The following is an 8,297-nucleotide window of genomic DNA, read 5'->3' as shown; positions in this document are numbered from 1 at the left end:
AAATCCGACATCGTTTGGTCCTTCAAATCCTTAAATTACTCTCCAACAATTCCAAGCCCTAACCCCTCATTTTCACAAATTACAATAATTAAACAACGAAGAATCAGCATATATACAAGTATTAGGGCTCAAGTAATTTACCTCAATGAAACCGCCTTGATTCCCTCTTCAAATCTCTCCTAAAAGCTCCAAAACCGAATAAAAAAGGTGAAGAATGCACCAAAATTCGCGAATTGTGCAATATGTACCCTCTACCTAGGCTTCTCGCACCTGCGGCCATTTTCTCGCACCCGCGCGACCGCACCTGTGGTCCAAGGAGCCGCACCTGCGCAACTCACTTACGCACCCAGACTCCGCATCTGCGGCAAACCCGTCGCACCTGCATATTTCTTCCGCTTCTGCGAAGCCTGCCCAGTATTGCCCTTTTCCGCATCTGCGCTTCAGGTTTTGCACCTGCGGGCTCGCAGATGCGACCTCCAAATCGCACCTGCGCATCTTTCCTAGCCCAGCGTTGCCCGCACCTGCGCACTCCCCACGTGCACCAGCGGCCTCGCACCTGCGACTCTTCCTTCTGCAGGTGCGGAAATAGTAGAAGCAGCAGCTCTAGCTGCAAATTCCAACTTCGACAAATCCGTTAACCACCCGGAATCACCCCGAGGCCCTTGGGACCTCAGCCAAAAATACCAATAAGTCATATATCAACATACCAACTTAGTCGAACCTTCGAATCACTCAAAACAACATCAATTCATCAAATTACCCTCGGATTCAAGCCTAAGAACTTCTAAATTTTCAAATTCGGCAACCGATGCCGAAACCAACCAAACCACGTCCGAATGACCTCAAATTATGCACATATATCACAAATGACACTACGAACCTACTCCAACTTCCATAATTCCATTCCGACCCCGATATCAAATTTTCCACTACCGACCGAAATCGCCAAATTTCTAATTTCGCCAATTCAAGCCTAATTCTATCACGGACCTCCAAATCACCTTCCGGGTGGACTCCCAAGTCTAAAATCGCCTAACGGAGCTAACATATCCATCAGAATTCAAATCTGAGATCGTTTACACATATGTCAACATTCGGTTGACCTTTCCAACTTAAGTTTCTACTTAAGAGACTAAGTATCTCAATTCACTCTGAAACCACTCTGGTCCCGAACCAACTAACCCGATATAACATAATATAGCTGAATAACACAAAAATAAGTAGAAATGGGGAAAACGAGGCTATAACTCTCGATACGACTGGCTGGGTCGTTACATATTTGCTCCAATTTTCTTATCCAAAGTACCTACATTAATCATTAACACTCAAATAAGTGTAAAATTCAATAATCAAATTAAACTGGGTATAATAAATATCAAATATAACCAAAACAATGGTAAAAATGAGAATAAATTAATATCTAAGCATATGAAAATATGCCAAATATCAGATATCATCTCGGCCATAACTCCATTTTTCCCTGAGTCATAGACTTGTAAACGTAAGTTTAAAGCCTGTCTTTTCTCTTGAAAAAAGGTTGTTTCATGTTGTTACTGATCCTTCTCTTTTCATTATTTCAGCAACTCGGTGGATACCACTAAGATATGAAGGTTTGGACCAGTGGGTTCTAAAAATTCTTGAAATTACCACGTCTGAGACCCGTCGGTGGAAAGAACTGGCCCTAAATACAAGTGGGAGGCCAAAAATCATGGTAAGTTAACTCGCGAAACCAATCTTGTATTTATCTCATTTTTGTGTATAAGAGAATTGGTTAACTTCTTTTTCCATTGAATTTAGGTCTCCCGCAGGTCTCTGTTACCATCCCTGATGAGTATGTTTTGGCTGATCCCGCAAAGGCTGCAAGGTTGCTGAAGGAGGCCTTCACCCGAACAGGCGCCACCTGATCCGCTTCCGGTGCAAGTGCTTCTTCTCGGAGTCCCCGACCGGAGAGCAAGCAACCAAAAAGGCCGCACTCTTCCTCGGTCGAGGTAAAAAATAAGAAGGGGAAGAAAGACGTACCCGAGCCAACCACTATCACTATGGTGATTGATGATGATGGGGAAGCCAGTTATGAAGGGGCTTCCCTACAAAGGAGACAACGGCCTTCATCAGCTCAACAGAATGCTCAATCTAAAAATCTTATAACCCCAACCGAGGATGATGCCCAAACACTCTGGGGAGAGCATGACTTAGTGGAGAAAATCAATTCTCCCTTTCCAGTCCTAGTTGCTACTCTCGGTACTATGAGGTTGAGTACCGGGCCTCTTCCGTCTAAGGTTGATAAACAACCTACAACCAGCACTGCCTTTGCCGCAGCTACTTCTCAACCCATAATACTATCAGCTTCATCTCCTTCCACGCCGGTCATACCTTCGTCACCAGCAACTGCTACATCACCCCCTCCGGCCGCGGACACTAGAGAGAATGATGTCCTTTATCCCCAGATCATGGGAATTTTGGGCACAACTATTCGCCCCCCTTTGCAGATCCCCAGAGGAAGAGGAGTGCCTCCCTCTCAGTCTCTACCGAGTGACATCTACTGTCCTGGCTGGTGGAACTCGCCAATTACCTAAAGCCGCAGGATTCAGAGAAAGACAAGAAGAAAATATACTCAATTTCAGGGGAGTGTATGATAAATAATGACATGCACACAGTAGCGGTATGGTACTCGTTCTATTTTATGTCCGTTTCTCTTGATTTGTTGTGACAGGATTTTTAACTTGGGTTTTTGCTTTGCAGGACAACTTCCTTGCTTCTGAGGGTCTTCAAAATTTGAACCTTGATAAAGAAAAGCTTACGTCCAAGCGGGATCAACTATTGGCTGAGAGGGACCAAGTTGTTGCTCGCCTCCCGGCACTGGAAGCACAAGCTGCTGAAGCCGGTGAGTTGGAGGCTCGGTTGCAGCAGAGCGACCAGTAAATGATGGCCCTTAGCCAAGAAGCCTCCCAGTTAAGTGTACAATTTCAAGAAGCCAAGGCTAAATGATATGATGTCCAAAATGTTGTTCTTGCTGCTGCCGTGCACGATGTTACCTCTACTGAGAGATTGAATAACATGGAGGTAGCCTTGAACTTTAACGATGAAGAAGATGTTGTTGCTGAGGAGAAGCTAGCCTAGATAGAGAAGTATAAAAGGGTCATGGAACACAATAAGGTTTATATCTCTACTATTCGTGACCTTGATCTCAGCTTTAGGGCTACCAGATCCGAGCGGGATAGACTTTCGACCGAGGTTGATCAACTTAAATCAGAACTCCAGTGCCGAGCAGATTCCCTCATTATTGAGAAAACACATACTATGTATAGCATGAGGAGAAAAACCTTAGAAGAGGCCAAAGCAGGCATCAAAGATTTTGATGCCAAAATCGCCAAGGCCCGAGAGCTGGAATCAATCGCCCGAAGGTGCCTCCTGGCTCGGCCCGATGTAACTGACTCTTCTAGTTCTGGTTCTAAGTTCTCAGGTACTGAGGAGGAATTTGAATAGGATAATGATAAAGGCCAAGATCCCGAGCCGGTGGCAAATCTGCTTACTTCTCTTGGGGGGAGATACTTCTCTTCCCCTGAGTTCTGGGGATGCAGTAGTTTAATTTTTTGCTTTCTTTTCCCTTTGTTGTTTTCTTCTCATATTTTTGTACTTATGTTGCTTGGCATGTTTTTATATAAAAGTGATTTTCGTTTAAGCATTATGCAAAGTTTACTTTTTTGCGTCGAATTATGCAAGGCTCCAGGTATATTTTTCCCCGATAGCATTTGGGTTCCGAGGATAAACTCTTACGGAACCAACCTTTTACCGTGAGGGTTTCATAAGAGAGGGCCCTCTTATGTTTATGGTGCTCTTAAAGAGGACACCTCCTGTTCATTTTGGAACTAACATTTGAAGTACTAGATTAACTTTCAAATGATAAAATTAATTCATCGTTTGGACAAGAAACAAGATAAAAAAAGAACTTTATTTTATTCCTTCTATCTTAAAAAGTACATAAGCTTTCATTTTGCTGAAAAGAAATTTTTATTACTTGTGGCTAATTTGTACAACTTGATTCTATGGGGCTAGCGGCACAGTCCCTATTCTCGATGATACATTTTTGTTCCCGAATTTTGTAGTCTCGGTTTCTATGGCAACCAGGTTGCCGTATTCTCATATCACCCCCCCCCCTAGTGTTCGAATGCAAATAATGCAAATTGGAACAATGGAAGTGTTGCTCCTTTGAAGATTCCACTAGAGAATGGTTGGATAATCTTTGGTCCAATAGCAAGCTTCGTTTCCCGTTAGGAACTTTTCTACCGAGCCAAAGATTATCTAACCACCCCCAGTGGCTTGTAGTGAAGGGTCACTCATGAACGGTCGAATAGCTTTTGGTCCGATAGCAAGCTTTGTTTCCCGTTAGGAACTTTGCTATCGAGCCAAAGACTATCTAACCATCCCGTAGTGGTTTGTTGTTTCCATGCCTTGTTATTTAAAGGTCTTATTTCTGCTAATGGCATTTCCTTCGTAGTATGCTTACCGTTGCAGCCTTGTTAAAACCCTTGCTAGAAAAATCCAATTGGGACAAAACTGAATGAAGGAAAAAAGAGTGCAGCACATACTTTCAGTATAAGCGGTGCTCATCAGCAATAATACCTTTTGAGTTGTGCCACATTCCAGTTGCTCGGCAATTTTACTCCGTCTCAATTTTCCAATTCATATGATCCTTTCCTAATGACAGCTGAAACCCGGTAGGGGCCTTCCCACGTCGGACCCAGCTTCCCTACATTGAGCTCTCAGGTGTTTTGAGTCACTTTTCTTAATACCAAGTCTCCCACTGTGAAATAATAGAGATTGTCTCTTCGATTATAGTATCTTTCCATTCTTTGTTTCTGGGCCACCATCCTTATGTCCGCCAAGTCCATGTGTTTGTTAAGCAGCTCCAATTTGACTAGCAATGCTTTGTTGTTTGTTTCTTTGTCCGCCCGGAAGTATCTCATGGTAGGTTCTCCCACTTCCATTGGGATCAGAGCTTCTGCTCCGTATACAAAAGAGAAAGGTGTCTTTCCCGTGCTTGACTTGGCCGTTGTCCGGTATGCCCATAGAACTCCTGGTAGCTCTTCTGGCCATTTGCCTTTGGATGCTTTCAATCTCTTTTTGAGGTTTTGAATGATCACCTTGTTTGTCGACTCCGCATGTCCATTCGCGCTCGGATAGTATGGTGAAGATGTGATTATTTTGATTTTTAAATCCTCAAGGAATTTTGTGACCTTTGCACCTATGACCTATGGCCCGGTATCACAGACTATCTCCTTTGGTTTTCCGAATCTACAAATTATGTTCTCCCATGAGAAATCGACTACTTCGCACTCGCGGATCTTCTGATAAGGACCTGCTTCAACCCACTTAGAGAAGTAATCAGTTAAAATCAAAATGAACCTTACCTTGTCGGGAGCCGATGGCAGCGGACCGACTATATCCATCCCCCATTTCATGAATGGCCATGGGGTTAATATCGAGTGCAGTAGTTTTGCCGGTTGGTGTACTAACGACGCATGGCGTTGACACTTGTCAAATTTTTGAACAAACGCCTTAGTGTCTTGTTCCATCCGGGGCCAGTAGTAACCTGCCCTAACTAATTTTAATGCTAACGAGTCCACACCTGAGTGATATCCACAGATTACTTCCTGAACTTCTCTCATGATGTAATTGGCCTTGGGGGCTTCTAAGCATCGGGCCAACGGGCCTTGGAATGACTTTCTATACAACTGGCCTCCCCAGAAGCTATAGCGAGCTGCTTTGGCGCAGAGTGCCCAGAATGCCTCCGGGTCTTCGGGCAATTTAACGTGCTCAAGGTAGTCATGATTTCATTTCTCCAGTCCCAGACTAAGTTGGTCACATTTACTTCATAATAACGGTCAACATTCAATATCGAATGCATAAGTTGTACGACCGTACCAGAATCTGATCCCTTCATTTTTGTGGATGAGCCCAGATTGGCCAGTGCATCTGCTTCTGCATTTTCATCTCTCGGGATGTGGGTGATTGACCATTCCCTGAACCGTGCGAGCAAAGTCTGGACTTTAACCACATATCATTGCATGCATTCCTCTTTGGTGTCAAAGATCCCGTATACCTAATTTACTACCAGTTGGGAATCACATCTGATTTCAATGACCTCAGAGTCTAGTCCCCGGGCCGGTTCGAGTCATGAAATCAAAGCCTCATACCCGGCTTCATTATTAGTCAAGGGAACAATTTTTATGGCCTGCCTCAGGGTTTATCCCGAGGGCGTAATTAATATTACCCCGAGCCCGGACCCTTTCACGTTGGAAGCCCCATCCGTGAACAAGGTTCAAACTCCTTATGTCATTTCCGACACTATCACCGCTTCTTTCGTGACCAAAGGCAGCAGTCTGAGACTGAAATCGTCCACGAAGTCGGCCAAAACTTGTGATTTGATCACAGTCCTGGGTTTATACTTGATGTCAAATTCACTCATTTTGACTGCCCACTTGGTCAGTCAACCTGACAATTCAGGTTTGTGAAGGATATTCTGCAAGGGAAATGTTGTCACCACGGCTATCGGGTGGCATTGAAAATAAGGCATAAGCTTTCAAGCGGCGACTATGAGAGCTAAGGCTAATTTTTTGAGGTGCGGGTAGCGAGTTTCAGCTCCCGTTAAAATTTTGCTAACGTAATAGGTAGGATATTTCCCACCTTCATCTTCTCGGACTAGAACGACACTTACCGCTACCTCCGAGACTACTAAGTAAATTAGCAATTGTTCACTAGTATCGATAGTAACGGACGGCTTGATAAATACCTTTTCAAGTCTTTTAGGGCCTGATGGCATTTTGGAGTCCATTCAAAGTTGTTCTTTTTCTTCATAAGTGAGAAGAATTGATGGTATTTTTTCGAAGACCCGAAAATGAACCTACTTAGAGTGGCCAGTCTTCCAGTTAACCTTTGGACTTCTTTCACATTTGTCAGCTGGTCAGGAATGTCCTTGATGGTTTTAATTTTATCGGGATTGACTTCGATCCCCCTTTGTGACACCTGGAAACCCAAAAGTTTACCACAGTTGACTCTGAATGCACACTTTTCGGGGTTAAGCTTCATGTTATGCTTCCTTAGGATGTCAAATATTTCTTGAATGTGTTTCAAATGGTCACCTGCATTCAAATACTTAACCAACATATAATCTGTGTAAACTTCCATTGTTTTCCCTATTTGCTTTTCGAACATTTTGTTCACGAGCCTCTGATAAGTGCCTCCGGCATTTTTAAGCCCGAAAGACATCACATTGTAGAAATATGTGCCAAAGTTCGTTATGAACGAAGTCTTTTCCTGATCCTCCGGGTTCATTTTGATTTGGTTGTACCCAGAATAGGCATCGAGGAAACTCATCAACTCGTGCCTGGTCGTTGTATCAATCATTTGATTAATGTTTGGCAATGGCAACGAGTCTTTTGGGCACGCCTTATTCAGATCCTTATAGTATACGCACATGCGAAACTTATTATTCTTTTTTGGAACTACCACTACGTTAGACAATCATTCGGGATACTTTACCTCCCAAATTGAACCGATATCAAGCAATCGAGTTACCTATTCTTTGACAAACTTAATTCTGATCTCGGCAATCAGGCTCTTCTTCTGCCTTACCGGAGGGATGTTAGGGTCCAGGCTTAACTTGTACACGACCACCTCTAGCAGAATACCTGTCATATTCGTATGCGACATAAAATAATCAACATTAATTTTAAGAAACTCTATAAATCCTGACCTGAGCTCGAGGTTTAATCCTGTCCCCAAGTGAAACTTTCTCTCTAAGAACTTCTTGAACAATGCAACTTGTTTGAGTTCTTCCGTCGTGGATTTGGTTGCGTCCATATATTTCGGTACCTAAAAATGCCTTGGTACCTGATAGGATTCACACGGCTCCTCCCTTTTGTCGACTTTGTTTGATTTGGGAGCAGGCGCCGGTTCCTATAATTACTATGCTGTATGTTCCTTCCCTTTGCTTCTGGAAACCGAGATCGCATTCATCTACCTTGCCGCCGGTTGATCTCCTCTTATTTGTTTAATTCCCTCGAGAGTTGGGAATTTCAGGAGTTGATGGTATGTTGATGGCGCAGCCTTCATCTCGTGTAGCCATGGTCTGCCAAGAATAATGTTATAGCCCATGTCGCTGTCTACTACTTCAAACAAGGTAGTCTTTGTCACGCCCCAAACCTGAAGAGACGTGGCCGGCACCCGGTACCATACTCGACCCGAGCGTACCACTCTGTAACTATGAACTCTAGAGGGGTAACCCTCAACCTAGGTCG

This window comes from Nicotiana tabacum, chromosome 13 (assembly GCF_000715075.1).
Source record: "Nicotiana tabacum cultivar K326 chromosome 13, ASM71507v2, whole genome shotgun sequence".
In the NCBI taxonomy this organism is placed as follows: domain Eukaryota; kingdom Viridiplantae; phylum Streptophyta; class Magnoliopsida; order Solanales; family Solanaceae; genus Nicotiana; species Nicotiana tabacum.
This window is presented reverse-complemented; position numbering follows the sequence as displayed.